We start from the raw sequence: 17,067 nt of genomic DNA, 5'->3' as shown, positions 1-17,067 counted from the left end.
TGTGCCAAGGGAGGGGTGCTGATGTGAAAAGGCTAACCAGACAGACCCATCCGAACCATGCCACTACTACATCACGGGGAAACTTGCAGAAGCGGTAACAGAGAGGTCCCTCTAAGCTACCCGCCTCCCTCCTAGAATTCCTCATGTGGGGAGATGGGGGAGTCCCGGGGCAAACGGCGTCCTGCGTCAGGATGGGAGCGTGCGGCTACCCAGCCGCCTCCCTCCTCATTGCGCCGACCCGGCCCTGAGCCTTCAGTGCTGACTCCGCCAGCCACCAGCGCCACGCGTCCCCTCCGCCGGCTCCCAGGCTCCGGTTCTCACCGGTTTCGTCTCGGTTCCCCTCCCGGCTTCAGTTTCTCGGCGCCGCCGGGATCTCCTGGCTCTCACTTTTACGGGCGCGCTGCCTCTACGGGCGCGCTGCCTCTACCAGCGCTTACCATCCCGGCGCGCCCCCGGAGCCCCCAAAGTGATCCCAAGAAAGGCGCAAAGGGACCTAATCGCAACTTGCTCTCTGATCAACCACTCGTGCGAACAGCTGCGGTCCTAGCCTCAGCCGGGTCGTTCAGGTTCCGCTCCGCCCGGGAGCTGCGACGCGCCGGGGACCCCAGTCCTAAAACGCTCGACCGGCGGGGACCCGGCCATCTGCCGCCCTGGTCGGTGCAGAAAGCGCACACCCTCCGAAAACGCCTTCCGTGCAGCCATCGGAGGTCCCTGCGCCCGCCTCGCTCGCTGGAACCCGGGCTGCATCTCCGGGGGCTCCCGGTTCAGGGGTGCCCCTCCACGGCTACGTCGGAGTTCACTGGCTCTCAGCCGGTTGTGCACGTGAAGGGGGGAGGGGAATGGGAGTGAGGGGCGCGCTACTTTTATTTTTTTCGAGATAAATAAGGGACCAACCATGCAATAAAGCCGGCGCAGGCATGTCCTCCTCCAAACGTAAACATTCAAACTCCACATGCCCACAACCGCGCCCAACCAGGCGCCCTCCGCCCGCGCGCCCCGCTACAAAGCCCCTTTAAAGCCCTCGGCGCTTCGGAGGGCTGTCCCCAGTCCCCGGTTCCTCTCCCGCCACCCCACGGTTGAGGTCCCCCCGGAGGGCGCACGCGGGGACGAGGCGTCCTGGGTCACAGCGCCCCGACTGGGATACCCACCTCTGAGCGCTGGCTCCTGGAGGCGCAACCCGCTCGCTCCTCCACGGAGGGTCCGGGGGACTCCGGGAACGGCGTGCGGCAGCCCCCGGCCGGGGCGAGCGCATCTGCCGCGAGGAGCGGCCGCACAGCGCGCTGGAGGGCGGGGCGCGGGCCGCCTGCTCCGGGGCGCCCGCCCCTTCCCCGCCCGCTCCCGGCGCCGGGCGGCCGCGGCCCGCCCAGCGCTTCCCCACCCACCTGCCCCTCGGAGCCTCGGGCGGAACCGCGCGCGAACTAAAGCACGCGGAGGGATGAAGGATTGGGCGGGATGGCGGGATGGAATAAAGCTAGGAGAAGGCGAGAAGATCCGAAATGCGTCTGCGCAGGGTTGGAAGTCCCGGCCCGGGTGCTGGTGAACGCGTGTGCGGTAGATACATGCGTGTGCGCGTGTGCTGAGCTCCAACCCACGGGGGGCAGCGAGGCCCTGGTCCCCACAGCCAGCAGCAGGACTGTCTTAGGGTAAGAAAGGCCACTGGGAGGGGCTGGAAATTCATATGCGTGGCTTGTACTTTGGGCCTCTGAGAACCCCTAATGTGGTCAAGGAACTGAGCGCAAGGACCCTTCCAGCTCACTAGCTTGTTAACATTTTTTAATTTTTTATTTATTAAGGATGAGCCTGCCCTCCCTGTTGCGGCAGCGGGTGGTCTGGCGGCAAGGCGCATGTGTTAACAAAGCCATTGGTGGAGAAGAAGGCTGCAGCTGCACCGCACGGGGCTCGGGCAGCCGGGTGGCCCGCCTTCACTCACTCCTGAGCTGTCTGAAATTTCAGTCTTTCATCCCCTCCCCCTCCATGAATATTTAAATAACGTTAGTGACCCTTTGCAAAATGGACCATCTAGAAACCCTGAAGACTGTAGTACCCATGCACACTACAGAAAAGAGCGTTTCTCAAAAGCAGGAAATTACCTTTAGCTCACCTTATAGTATATAAAGTCAGAGTTCTTGAGTTCAGCTTCCTTTGAGACATGGAAAGGGTTTTCATGTTCACAGTGATACAGGGAGCAACTCTCTCCAGCTTTGGAAGCAGAGCCCCTAACTCTACCCCTTGTGTTTCCATTCTGGGGTCTGCTTCTTCCTGAACCCCTGGACAAGGCCCTGGGATCCTCTTCTGAGAGTCAAATCTTCTTGCCAAAATCAACCAGGGAAGGCAATGGCAGGGTGGGGTCTTCTGTCCTCTCTCAAGAGCTCTCTGATTTCTAAAGCTAGACCCTGTGATAGAGAAGGGCCCAGGAGGCCCACCCACATTAACTCCTGCCCTTCAGAGAATGGGCGCCTTCCTGCCTTCAGCCTGACTCACACTTCTATCCACAGAAGGAGGCGAGAGCTACAATAGCAACAAAGCTTGTTCTCGGGGCTCCTGATTATCAATGGACTCCTCTTTCTTGACGATCAAATTCCAATACAATTTACTGACGAGTGGGCAGAGACTCCAGGGCTTCTGTTTCATGTCAGTTTACTCTTCATGTCCCTTCCTCCTTTCCTTCCTCTTGGCCCCACTTGCCATGGCCACATAGGAGTTTAGTATTGGGTGCCCTACATCCTGGTCTATTTTTAACATTTCATTATTATGTGAAAAACTCACATTGAAGTGAGCATGTTTGGAAATCACAGTTACTTATTTCTCTAGACCACAGACTCTCCAAGGAATGACTCTAAAATGATGTACAAATGTGTTTGACACAATGTATGTATGTATGGATTGTGATAAGAGTTGTTTGAACCCCCAGTAAAATGATTTTTTCAAAAAAAGAAAGAAAGAAATCAATGCCTTGGTGTGGATGCCTGCATTGAAAGCCAAAACTTTTTAATGAACATTTCTCATTTGTTTGTCCTTAAACCACTGTTTTTCACATGAAAAGAATTTTGCCTCCCCTCCAGGACCCTTAGCACTCCAAACCAAAGAATGTCTGGCCCCAAAGATCAATTCTGGGAAGCCTGAGGATTCTTGCCCTAAATAGAGAAACTATTTCTCAAGCTCAATAATGTTGTTGTTGTCCTGTCTCAACTCTTAGTTATCTGATATACAACAGAATTGAACTCCACTGGTCTTGCACCATCCTCATCAATGAGCTTATGTTTGAACCCATTGCTGCAGCCACCGTGTCAATCCGTCTCATAAAGGGCCTACCTCATCTTCCCTGGCCATCCCTCTTACCAGGCATGATGTCCTTCTCCACGGACTGGTCTCTCCTAACTTGTTCAAAGTATGTGAGACAAATCTTGCCATCCTTGTCTCTAAGGAGCATTCTGGCTGTACAGAATCTGTTTTCAAGACAGATCTATTTGTTCTTTTGGCAATCCATGGTACTTTTAATATTCTTGGTATTGAACTGTGTACTTTCAATGACATCATACTTCAAATGAATAGATTTCCTTCCATTTTCCTAATTCAGTGTCTAACTTTCACATGCATATGATGTAATTGAAAATACCTTGGTTTGGATCAGGCACACCTTAGTCCTTAAAGAAATATTTTCGCTTTTCAGCACTTTTAAGAGATTTTGAGAAGCAGATTCACCCAGTGCAGGTGTCCTTTGATCTCTTGGTTATTGCTTCCATAAGCATTGACTGTGGATCCAAGCAAGAAGAAACTCTTGACAACTTTAATCTTTTCTCCATTTGTCATGATGTTACCTCTTGGTCCAGTTGTGAGGACTTTGGTTTTATATACATTGAGTTATAATTCATACTGAAGCCTGCAATCCTTGATCTTCAGCAAGTGCTTCAAGTCCTCCTCACGTTCAACACATAAGGTTGCGTCATCTGCATATCACAGGTTGTTAATAAGCCTTCCTCTAATCCTGATGCCTCATTCTTCTTCATATGATTTGATTATGTATGCAGCACCTTTGATTAATTATGTAGCATGCAGACTGAAAGACAACCCTGACACACAGTCTTTCCGATTTTAAGCCATGTGGTGTTCCCTTTTGCTGCACACCTGCCTCTTGACCCACGTACAGGTCCCTAAGGAGCACAATGCAGGATTCTGCCACTCAGGGCTAAGGACCACACCTAACAGAATTACACCTGTGCTTATTACGAAAGGCAGACTTTGGGGTTCTAACATGGCCTCTTAAAGCAAAATCGTGGAGAAAGGGCCAGGGAAACAACGCCAGACGAACAGGGAAGTTCAAGAAGCACTGGCTTTGAAAAGGGCTGGTTTCATTTCCTCCTGTGTGCTTATGAATTCCTTGCATGTATTCTTCTTAACACGATGTTGCCTGCTGGAGCTGAGAACACAATGAGAAAAGCGGGTCTGCTGTCCTAGACGCATTTTAGGAGCACGTCAATGCCTGCCTGCTGGTCTGTGAAAGCCCAAAGCTGGGGTGTGTACATGTCGCATGCTCCCAAGGGTCCTGGGCCCTCTATAACGCAAGCCTTCCCTGGATCAGTTCTGTGGGGAAGGGAGCTACCTCTCATAGCGGCGACGTGTACATTTTGCTCGTGTTGCCTCTCCTGTGATGCTGGCCCACTTTCAACTGTGCCCTGAGCAGGAGTGGCGTGGTGGGGGCTGGGCGGGGGGTAAGGAGAATGAGAAAACTAGATCATACGGATCAGAGGAACACGGAAAGGAGAGGCTCCATTTGAGGGTAAGGAGGCAGCACAGTCACGGACTTGAGCAGCTCTTTCCCTCTTCTCAAACTGAACAAAAGAAAATTAAATCCAGGGACTAACAATGGCCTCGCAGTTATATCACCACTAGGCCACGCGTGTCCTGGTGCCCTGATGAGTTACACACACGTTGAACTGCTAACCTCAGGGCAGGACCAGGAAACCGCCTGTCACTGCAAGGGAGAAAGAGGAGGCTCTCTGCTCCAGGCAAGACTGACAGCCTCAGGAACCCACAGGAGCAGGTCTACTCTGTCCTGTGGGGTCACTGTGAGTCGGAATGCACTTGACAGCAGTGTTTGTCCTAGAGCTTTGGGGGGAGCAGTAGTCACAGGCTCTAAGTTTACAGCAAAAAGACTTCTGAGTGGGTCTACAGAGGTGATCTGAAGATTGAACTGTCAAACACAAGAATTTGTCATTTCTTCCTTCTAACAAGAAGAAAGGCTAGCTGGAAGTAATCCCCAAATAAAGACTTGCCAAAAAAAAAAAAAAAAGATTGAGAAAATGTGAGAAAGGAAAAAACACAATAAGAACAAACGGCTGGCTCACATCAGACCAATAACCCTCATTCTGTGGGACTTTCTGAGCAAGCAGGGTTCTGGGAGAGCGAGGGACAGTCCCAGGCCGGAAATCCCCATGGGATTCGATACAACACTGAAGACACAAACGGGGAGAAACTGAAAGCTTATCTGGCAAAGGGCTATTATATGTAAATAGTTCTTACAAATCAATAAGAAAAGGGAAGAAAATTGCCAACAGCTAATAGAAGAAGGTGGGGTGGGGACCAAACCAGCAGCTTATAAATAACTATCTATACTGCTCATGGATTTATTAAAAAAGATAATCTTTTCATAAGTAAAGAAATGCAAGATAAAACATTGGGGTAAGTTTTTTACCTAACATATTGGTAAATACCTAACATTTTGATATCTTTTGCTGGTGAGAAAATTAGGAAATGCAATGATCATACTCTATTGATGGTCATATAAATTGATGTTAATAAATGGTAAATGTACAAATAAGTTCATAGTATCTCCTTTTTTGGGCAGTATCTCTTGAGATTAAAAGCATGAAATGTTTATGCACTTAGGTTTCTAATTTACTTTTGGAATTTGGAAGCTGAAATAAGGTGAAATAACGGGGATGGATGGGGGAGGGTCAGTGAATGATAAATTCTTGATCACAAGGAAAGCCAAAAAGAAAGCGGCTCTCATTTTAAATATGTTCCCCGTATTATGATGTAAGCACTTCTCATAACACCTCAATGTTTTACAATAGCTTTTGTTAGAGAACCAAAGGGCAGGGCTTATATGTAGCTTGGCGGCAGGATAGAAAGCAGGAATCAGGCCCCAGAGGCAAGATGCCACGTCAGGTTAAGCATTTAGAGGAAGCAGGACCTCAGAATAAGAAGGGACAAGGTGTGTGTGTAGGGGGGGAGGGGGATAGCAGATCCCAAGGGCTCAGTAGACGGTGAATGTCTGAAAGGGAGTGATGGCAACATATGTACTCGTATGTGGGATACAATTGATATACGGATTGTAAGTTGTAAGAGCCCCCAGTAAAGTGATCTAAAAAAAGAAGAAGGGATGAGGAAAATTAATGTCAGCCAAGGCCTACCAGAGCGAGGAATTCATAAAGAATCGTTGAGTGGGCCTGGACAGTCACCAACATTGTGAGGAGCGGTCTAAGTAATTTTCATGTAACTATACAAAGGAACTAGGTACTGCAGCAGGAGGACTTGGGTGCACAGTCCACGAACTCCTGCCATCCACTCACATCGCTTGCTCACCCCGTACATACAGCAGCATTCTTGTCTTCTTCTGGATCTTTTGAGCATTCATGAATGTCCAAGGTAAGAGGAATTTCTCCACTGGGCTCTCATTCTTATTTAGGGGCAAAAAGGGTCTCTCTAAATTAAACTTCCCTGGCTTTTTCCTAAGAGCGATGGTGATCCATCTATTGGCCGTTCTAGCCATCAACTTTCTGAATGCACAACATGCTCTTGATAAATGCAGCCATAGGTCAGTCTGTGGACTCGGAGCTGTGCTTTAGCACATTAAAATTGCCCTTCTGAAAGCCATCTCTGCTCCAAAATTAGACTGAGCTCTTCGGCTGAGTGAGAGTCATTTCTTAAGATACAGTAAGTCAGTGGCTACCCAAGTTGGCTCATGTGTTTGGAAAACAAATCCTCGTCCACTGCCAGATTCTGATTTAGGGAATCTGGGCCGAGGCACCTGCATTCTTCAACATTTTCCATCTGACTTTGTCATACAGACTGGTTTGGAAAGCCCTCAGGCGGCCTGAGGCATCGTTCAGTGGGGAAAGGAGATAGCAAGAAGACCCAGGATAGAGCTGGTGTCATGTGAGAACACTTGGCTCCTGGACTGGATTCACTCCCCTGCTTGGCCTACTTTGTGGTGCCTGCCTTTCCATCACTTCCTCTCCAGGGGCTCCTGCTTCCTGTGCCAGAGTAAGTTACTTTCCTGCCGGTTCCACGTGGATTTCCTCTCCCTGCATCCTCACACTTCACCTCTCCTCTGCCAGATTCGCCAACAACAGGAGCTGGTGACCTGATGACATCCCCCGGGCAGACTGATGCTCTCTGGTACAAGCATTCCAATGAAACATTCCCAACCAAGTGACACTTGTCCGTGGCACCGCTTTCCTTTCATCCCATGGTGTACCTGGACTGTGCTTGCTGTACATTGAGGACACTGCCTACGTCACCCAGATTGCTCACTGGGATGCACGCTGAAGTGGTGCCACGAGAAGGACAGGTCAGCCAGTAGGGAAAGGAGTAGAGCACCCACGGAGGAGTGCCAGGATGAGGAAAGGACTGCAGGGCCCCTGTCTCTCCGTTCCAGAGGCTGCAAAGCTTAGGTGTTGGTGACAAGAATGAATCTTGGTGAGTGACCACAGCAGAGTCCTATTCGGTCCAAGTTCTGCATTTCTTGGCAGAGGACTCTCTCTTATGAACGACCTAGGCATTTTAAAAATCTACCGAACACTCTCGAGTTCATGCCCCGATAGAGAAGCAGTCTAAAACAAGGTACTCTTTGACGCATAACGTTTGAAAATACAAAATATGCCGAATATACTTGGAATGTACTCAGCCTGCTCGCCACCCTGCCAGCAGCGTGCAGTCCCGGAGCGGGGCTTTCACGGAGTAGCTATCGGGTGAGTGGGCTTTCTCTGAAATGACCCGTGGTTTTCAAATGCAAACTGACCTTACCTTTGCAGCGGCACTTAACTCTTTTTCAAGTTCACGGACGATGGAAAGATGATTGTTTCTGCTCATAGAAAAATGAGACTAACGCTTTCCTAGGAATTACCAAGTGTTTTCCTCAGAACTTTGAAAGTACACGGATGCTCGTGTAGGGCAAGGACTACAAGAATTTTCCGTCCTATTAGGAAAAAGAGATGACGTTTTGAAATTTTAAGCATTCTGATTCTCATGGAGAGGAATTGTTTTGCTCTTGTCTACGTGATGTGCCTGGGAGACACAGCCCGCTCAGCTACAGGGCAGCTAAAAACAAACCTAATTGACATGTCTCGGGCTTTCTCATCAAACACCTTCATATCCAAATTATCCAACGAGAAAAGGGGCCCTCTTCCGGCCCTATACGGCACGTATTGAATTACTTATCCTCGTGTTCGATTCACTGAAGATGACAGGGTTAGATTAAGAAGGCATTGTAGAGTGTATGTCCACAGACTAAGTTAGGTGCTTCCCTCAATAACCACTAAGATATAAAGTGCTAAACTCATTTAACTATGGAGAATGTCCACGGCATCTCCTACCGCACATTAAAGGCTTCTGGAGAGGGACCGTGGCCAAAGGAAAATCAAAGCAGAAGCCACAATAGCTTATCATAAGCCCAACTAAGGCATCAACGCTCACGCTGTCTTTGAAGATTCTCCAACTTTTCAAGTAAACACTTTCACCTGCTCTACAACTCCCTTTCTCCCTTGTTTCCTTTTCTCCATCTCCCCTCCCTCGGGTCCTTCTGTTCTATCGTTTCTGTTCAGACACCACCTGGTTATTTTCAGGAGCAGGCATTGCAAACTCAAATGCCTTCAGCCAGACAGATATCAGAAACCGACATGAGGGGAAGCCACGAGGTATCAAACTGTGCCTCCTGCAATACACTCGGGCACGGAGGAGCCCAAGTACCTGCTGAGACACGATAGGCAGGCACACAGGCAGGTGCTGTGTGATCACAGGTGCTCCTTGCTGCTGCTCTTCTTTCACGCTTGGGCATCTTCTTTACTTGCTTGGGCTGGGAAGGGCATATCAACATGTGAGTGATGGGAGTATGACAGATCAAACGAAATGACTGGCATGGCATCCACGCCAGTGTCCTGGAGCTAGAAAGTCTAGATTCCAATCGTGTCTCGGTTCCTTATTCGCAGTGTGAAGTTGGGAGAGTTGCTCAACCTTTCCGTGTCTCTGCATCCCCACCTGCCATAAAGTGAGATCGCCCAGGCAAAGTTGTAATCTCCGTGCCAGGCACCATGCTAAACATGGGCTCAGTGCCTGTCATGAGCAGCAGAGGGCAATGCATCTTAGGAGCTGGGAACCACACAACAAAAATGGGTCAAAGTCAGAACTGAAACCCAAGCCCCCTGGCTTAGGCCCAGTGCAGTGCTAATTTCTGTGTTGTAAATTTGCTTTCTTTGCTATTTTTTATTGTTTCAACAGAAAATGATAAACAGTAACAATGATAACACAAGGTGGTGGGGGAGACCTGGTTCGTTTGGTTTTAAGGCCTAAAAGCAAGTTTGGGGCCCATCTCAGATGTCCTCGGCCATAGAGCTGTACCGTGTATGGACACAGAAGCCGTGGTTCCTGTCAGTACAGGCGGTTCAGCACGCAGGATGGCTGTGCTGGAGGGGGGAGGCCAACGTGTTCAGCTCAATATTCTAGAGCTGCATCCCTCTTCATCCTAACCCTTTGTTTTGAGTTCTGCTAATGTCTCTAACTCGTTTTCAATATTCTTGGATACATTGCAGACTGCTTAGACCAGGATCCCGCCATGGACTTGAACACTGGTGCAGGAAGTGGAGGCTACACACGTCATACAGGTGTGCTCAGTACCCGTGGCCATCAGGGAAAGGCAAGTCACAATCACAGTGAGATGCCACTTTCCACCCCTAGTTTGGTCAGCATCAAAAGATAATCTGAAGTGTGAAGAAGGACTTGGAGAAACTGGAAAAATCATTCATTGCCAGGGAGAATGTCCACTGGTGCAACCGGTATGCAAAATAGCTTGGTGGCCCCTCAAAAAGTGAGACATAGATGACCCTCCGCCCCAGGATTCCCACTCCTTCCTAAGGACCCAAGAAACTTGGCCCCAGGGATTCAAACAGATGTCGGACACCAGGACTCAGGGCATTGTTCACAACAGCCACAGAATCGACCCCAAGGCCCCTCAACAAAGGAACAGGAAAACATAACCCGGTCCATCCATACAATGGAATCATATGCAGCCATGAAGAGCAAGGAGCTGAGATCCATACAATGGAATCATATGCAGCCATGAAGAGCAAGGAGCTGAGATCCATACAATGGAATCATATGCAGCCATGAAGAGCAAGGAGCTGAGATCCATACAATGGAATCATATGCAGCCATGAAGAGCAAGGAGCTGAGATCCATACAATGGAATCATATGCAGCCATGAAGAGCAAGGAGCTGGGATACTTGCTATGACATAGTTACCCTTACAGTTATGGAGAGTGAAATGAATCAGACTCAAAAGGAAAAGGATTTTATGATCCCAATTCTAAGAAATATTTAGAAGAGGCAAATGCACAAAGACCAGAGTCTTATCAGTGCTTACCCTGGATTTACAGATGGAGACATGGGGAGTGACTAACGGCTTGAGGGCTATTTGTTGTTTCTGTTTGGGGTCTTGGAACCATTTGAAAATGGAGAAGGGTGATGGCTGCCCAGCAGGAAATGACAACTATCTATCCATCTACCTATCTACCTATCTATCTATCTATCTATCTATCTATCTATCTATCTATCTCCCTCCCTCCCTCCCTCCCTCCCTCCCTCCCTCCCTACCTACCTATCTTACCACAATAGAAAAATAAAAAGCAGGTCTCTTTGGTTAAGCCCTGTGGAATCTGTTGGGAAGGAAGGCAGCAGAGAGGCCACTTAGAAACTAATGATCTAGGTAGGAGGTGATAACGGCTGAAACTCAGGCCGTAGTGGTGGAGTGGCCCAGAAGTGGTCAGATTCCAGAAATAACTGGCAAGTGGCGCCGGCGCCGCCTCTGGCATACGAGCAGGAAACACTGCACTGAGAAGGCATTCACTCAGTACATGTTTATGAAATGCTGGCCCACATATTTCTTAGTCTCATCACAGTGAAATGTTCCGATTAACCACTTCTAAAAATCCCCATTTGACAGGGGTTTGGAGGAAACTTCTATTAAAGAACAAAGTACCAACTCCCTAAACCATTAGAAAAAGTTGTACTCAACTGTCAGGTAAATGAACTGTACTTTCAAACCACTAAACTAACTCGCTTTTCCCATCAGGCAATTCCAACAAGAATTTGGCAATTCATAAGAAAGGCTCAGACTGACCCTTGAATTTCTAACATTTTCTGCGGGTGACTGCACTTGACCTTTGATTTATTTTTCCCTCTCAGTTGTCGGTGGCATTCTTCTCCCTTTAACTCTTCAATCTTATGCACAGCTGTTTTCAGACCTGTCACCTGGGCAGTGACCCTGTGGCTGGAGACGTATTGATTCCAGGAAGAGAGGATGCTCTCCATTGCTGTGGTGGTGAAGTTCATTGGCTCACAGCAGTTCCAGAGAAAAGACCCCACGTGGACCACAAGCAAGAAGTGCCCTGGCGTTGTAGTTACCAGGATGTGCTCGGAAGGCAGAAGGCTCCTTCACCCACTAATTCCTGGTCAGACCCTTCTACTTGACCTCCCTATACCTCACTTTACAAGTCTTTTAAATGGGGACAACATATAATATGTATATCATAGACTTGGGGTGAGGGTTAGATGATTTAATGCTCATATGGCCATAGAATACACCATTTGGATTCCTAACAGGCATTAGCTATTTATCATGATTAATAACCTGTACCAGTTACTTGGTAACTCCATTGGGCCTATCCAAAACGCCAAAGCTGTTTTAGATCCGATTAACTGTCCACTAAGTGCTTCCCTAGAGGACTGAAGCTATGTTCTTGTTCTTGAAATATAATGTCCTGCTTATAAAAGAAACACCCACTGTAGAGGAGGCAATAAGCTACAAATGCTGGGGTCACGTCATCTAGGATTAAATCCTGGCTCCTCTCTTGCTGACTCTGTGATCCTGGACAACTTGACTTACCTTCCCAGAGCATCCGTTTCTTTATCTGGATAATGGGACAGACGACTGAGTGCTCAATGAAATAAGGAAAGCAAAGTGTTCCGCAGAGAGCCTGCTCCACATAAAACAGAGGAAGTAAAGAAGGGAAAAGTCACAGAAATGGAGGGAAAGAGAGGACAGGAGGGAAAGGCATGGATCCATGTGATTTATTACAGGATAAATTCTACCTAGATTAAAAAGTGTTCCTACTTAAAAAAAGACCGGGCTTACTAATGGATAAAGACTGGTGTGAGCTCTGAGAGAGGGGTGGCCATGAGCCCTGTGTCTGGTCTGGAAATGAAAGCATCCTTGTGGTTCAACTTCAAACAATAGACAGGGATTCAAGGGCAACAATCACAGGAGGAATGTGCTCCTTAGGAAAGAACCACTTGTGACCCAAAGGGCAGCTTTCCCCCAAGGGCAAAGTGCAAAAGAGTGAGGAAAGCAGGAGGAAAGGACCTGGAAAGACAGGGAGGGCACGGGGTTAAGTGAGGCTACGCTGAGGGGGAGGTGATGCATGATATGAAACAAATGTGATTCATGGTTGTGGTACTTTCATGATCTGGTGTCAATTTGGGACTTGATAGGATTAGGAGTGAAGGGGTGGCATCTATTCTGTCAATTGGATCATAGCCAACAAGGCCCACACAGAAGCCATGGTCTTATCCTGAGAATTCCTGGATTTTCCTCCTGGAAGGCGGGAGAGACTCTTTCTTTGCTCACTCCCTGAGAGACACTCTAATGACAAAACACACGGCGCTATGCCCTGGGAGCTGGAGAAGCCACGAGCACCTATTCTGATGCAACCAGACCTCTGGACCCAGAGTAGAGATGCCTGCCTGTGCTGAGATGCTTACAATGCCACTGGATCCACAAGGCTTCCAACCCACTGGCCTGTGATCCTCTACATTTGGCATCATTGCATGCATTTCGTGAGTCTAAAGAGGACTTTACAGATTGGTATTGGACCTATGGGCTAATATTGGACTTATGGACTTGATCTGGTCTGGGATGTTTTCTTAATATTAAATTGCTCTTGTATATAAACCTCTTTATCATACACATATGAGTGTCTATGAATTTGTTTCTCTAGTCTATCCAGTCTAACACAATGATTAAATAAAAATCTAATTTGCTCTGCAAGCCTTCACCCGATTTTCAATAAAATGTTTTTTTTTAAGTTTTAATAAACTGTCAAACACTAAGAAAATTGCTTAGAAGCAGGATGCATATTTCTGGTTTAAAAACAATATTCGTTCCCTCTTTGGCAATGCCATCTCTCCTAAGAGGGATTTTCCTGCATCCCTTGTGGGATGCACTTAATGAGAAACTTAGAAATAGTTTTCATATTTGGGTTTTGTTAACATTTTCTGTGCAGACGTCAACATGCCTAAAACACATTATGAAAAATAAAAAGAACCCTTCTTAGTGGGTGGATAATCCACAATGATAATTTGTCTATTTCCCAACTTTTAAAAAATGTTGTTTTCAAAACTGATAAAGAATTTAGCATCTATTTAAAAAATCACTCCAAATATTGAATCTGCTCAAACACGATAGGCCACACACAAGGGTACGTGACATATTCAGCAAATTGACTGTTTTAAACCCAAAAGCGAACAAATCCTGTACTATGAGTGGCATAACACAGAAATGCAGGTATCATGGAAAAGTTGAAAAATACCTGACTTGGGCTCAGCTGGAGTGGGGCAAGTGTCTTCTAAGAAATACTTCTGGACACCGTTATACTGAGGGTCTCCTGGTTTCAGTGAAAGGTCTTTTATTCTCTGTAGGCCCAGCTTCCCTTATTTGCTGGAGAAACAGTGCTACTGTGTTATATTCATGAATCAATGCAGTAGAATAATAATGAAAAATGTAATCAGAATGCTGATGGGATGAGCGCCTAAGGACAAACCTGAACAACAACCAATTCTCTGGGGCATAAATCTAATGATAGCCCACAAGGTAAACTTCAGTTTTGCACCAAAGAACTCTTGGCAAACAGAACTTCATGAGCCTCCTTATGGATCAGGGACTGTGAGGCAAGGAAGGCTTCTTTGTTCATCTGGATGCAAGCATCCTCATTGTGTCCCACTGGGAGATGCAGCAGGAGGTAGCTACTAAGAGCAAGGGCTTCCTGCGTTGGATCTGAGCTCAAATAACATCAAAACCATCCAGGACTCAAGATATCAATCAAGCTACTATTTTACAGCCTACTGCCCTAGCACTTCAATGAACCACCTCATCTGTGCTCACGTTTCCCTTTTAACTTATCATTCACATGTATGTGATGCCTTTTGCCAAGTGCGTTTCACTGAAGTGTAAATGACAACAAGAAAAAAGCAAGAGGGAAGAGCACTGTCATGGTGGTGGCCCAGGGTGGTCATTGGAATAGAGTAGAAAATGGTGGGAAAGGCTTCCCAAGGAAGAAGCACCAGATATAAATAATGTAAAGTGCTGATGAAATGGGAAAAGACCACTCTTCTATCGATCCAGCAGATATTCCTGAGAGTCACTCAATGATAGATGAAACCTCTGTGATAGCTGCTTTGTGTCAGAGGGACAAAGCCTCCTGCAAATGGCCACATTGGACCCAAGCCTACAGGAGCATTAGCCATCCCTTCTCCGCACCTTAACAGGACAGGGGAATCAGCGCCTACAGGGGAACAACTGACTCCCTTCCAAGAACACCAACGCCCCAAAGGTTTGGTGTTTGATTTGCTCTGCTTGTTCTGTTGGAAAGGGACAGTCCACCACAAACTTACATATGAGCCACATCACAGACTTACATCTGAGCCACATCACAAACTTACATATGAGCCACATCACAAACTTATATCTGAGCCACATCACAAACTTACATATGAGCCACATCACAAACTTACATAAGAGCCACATCACAGACTTACATATGAGCCAAATCACAAAGCTAGCTGGAGGAGGGCAGGTCTCAGTCTCAGGAAGACAGCCTTATCTGAAATCGGGGTCTGACGTACACAGCCACAAGAGACTGTTTCTGGAGTGTTATCGTCACGAGTTGCTCCCAGTGCTGGACTGCGGGAAATGTGCACAGGAGGACTTGCACCCGTGCTCAGGAAATAGCTGTGACGGTGTCAAAACTCTGGCTGGGTCTATCCGAGCCAGTGACATCTATTTTAAGAGGTGACCACTCAGCGAAAGGGGGGTTTTATGAAGTAATAGAGTTGGTGAAAGCATAAGGATATGTAGGCAACATTTTAAACATTGAGAGGATGAAGCTATCTACAAACAATGAACTCAGGCCAACACCAGCTGAAACAAAGCTCCTAGAATAGGCTTCTGGAGAAGTCAAAGTATGACCACATTGAGAAAAGGGATTTTAAAAATTCAACTTAGAAAGGTGGTGAGTGTTGAGTCATAGTTTCTCATAATTCCACTTGAGAGAATTATGAGTGAGGTTGGAATCTAGATGTAGGTTAGGTTTGGAATAATGACATATTGCTTTTGTGATTAATCAATGTTCAATTTGTAACAATGAAAATACACCCTGCCTATCAGATATTTACATTAAGATTCATAATAGTAGCAAAATTACAGTTATGAAGTAGCAACGAAAATAATGTTATGGTTTGGGGGGTCACCACAACATAAGGAACTGTATGAAAGGGTCTCAGCATGAGGAAGGTTGAGAACCACTGTCTAGATTCAAAGCCTGGCTCTGTCACACTCTAACATTTAGATCTCCAATAAATTACTGAATCTTTATCTTGCCACAATGGCCACATCTGTAAAATGGGATAATTAACAAGTCCTCTTTTAGAGAGTGGCTTTGAACTTTACATTATAAAATACGTGTAAAGGCTGTCTTAGAGTTTACATTCTAACATGCTTGGTTTGCGGCAACTGTAGCCAACAGCGGGATCCCTGTCTCCATGCCAAGTCTTGACATACATTCAGACCCACTTGAAATATTTTCAAACCTTATCCAGCAGGATGGCATCTTTGCCCTCAGGACAAGTGCACTTGAACATTGCACTCCTGGGAACCCAGGGAAGGGCAGTTGTGCCCTCAGCCTTGCCAGGAGAAGCGGGGCATTTTCATGGGCATGACTTAAAGATTAACTGAAAACACAGATTTGCTGCTAGGGAGTAGCAAGTAATTGCAACTCATGGAAGCTTATAGGAGAGGGTAGTGCTGCCTCAGTGGCTTCTGAGACTGTAGCTCTTTACTGAACTAGGAGCCTCCCCTTTCTGCCTTAGACTAGAATAGCCAATATGTTACCTTAAAGTTGGTGGTTGGTGGTTATGATTCAGAGTTGCAAGGTTTTGAGTCATATCCTGACCACTACTTAGCTAGGTAGTAGCTGCTAATTGCTTTATGTCTTTCGGATCTGCAGTTTTACAGTCCTCTCTGTCACTCCCCTCCTTCAACAGTGATGACCTGATCTGCCTTCGTAATTTTGTGGTGATATTCTTTGTTTTTCAACATCTATAATTAATCACTGGAGTCCATGTCAGCCTCTGCACTGTGTACATACTGATGGTTGCCCTGATTCTTGGAGGATTGTCTTTTATCTCATCTTTGTCCTAGTTAAGGCTTAATAAAGGGGTCTCCAGAGAATATGAATCTGGGATCTTTGCCCCCGCCCCCCATTACAGGGTCTAACACAGGACTCAGCTCATAGCAAATGATGGTGTACTGGTTATGCATTGTGTTGTTAACCACAAGGTCAGCAGTTCAAAACCACTAGCCACTCCAGGGGAGAAAGGTAAGGCTTTTGACTCCTGTAAAGAGTTAAAGTCTCGGAGACCCACAGGGGCAGTTCTATCCTACCCTTTCGGATGGCCGTGAGTCAGAATTGACTCGATGGAAGTGCGTTTGGTTTTATCATTAATGTTAGCTATTGTTGA

General features: G+C 47.0%; 1 protein-coding gene across 4 annotated transcripts in view; it reads right to left on the bottom strand.

Moving 5' to 3' along the window:
• The window catches only part of PALM2AKAP2 (PALM2 and AKAP2 fusion), a 371,023-nt gene that overhangs the window by 119,628 nt on the left and 234,328 nt on the right, over positions 1-17,067 (bottom strand). Inside the window, exon 1 of one of the 4 annotated variants that reach the window (XM_075560295.1) lies at positions 1,149-1,309. The exons of the other annotated variants lie outside the window; for them this stretch is intronic. The gene's annotated coding sequence lies outside the window, so the exon portion shown is untranslated. Of the gene's footprint in view, positions 1-1,148; positions 1,310-17,067 lie in introns of those variants that run through there. 4 annotated transcript variants of the gene reach the window in all.

The sequence above is a fragment of the Tenrec ecaudatus genome, chromosome 10 (genome assembly GCF_050624435.1).
Source record: "Tenrec ecaudatus isolate mTenEca1 chromosome 10, mTenEca1.hap1, whole genome shotgun sequence".
NCBI classification, from domain to species: domain Eukaryota; kingdom Metazoa; phylum Chordata; class Mammalia; order Afrosoricida; family Tenrecidae; genus Tenrec; species Tenrec ecaudatus.
This window is presented reverse-complemented; position numbering and strand designations above follow the sequence as displayed.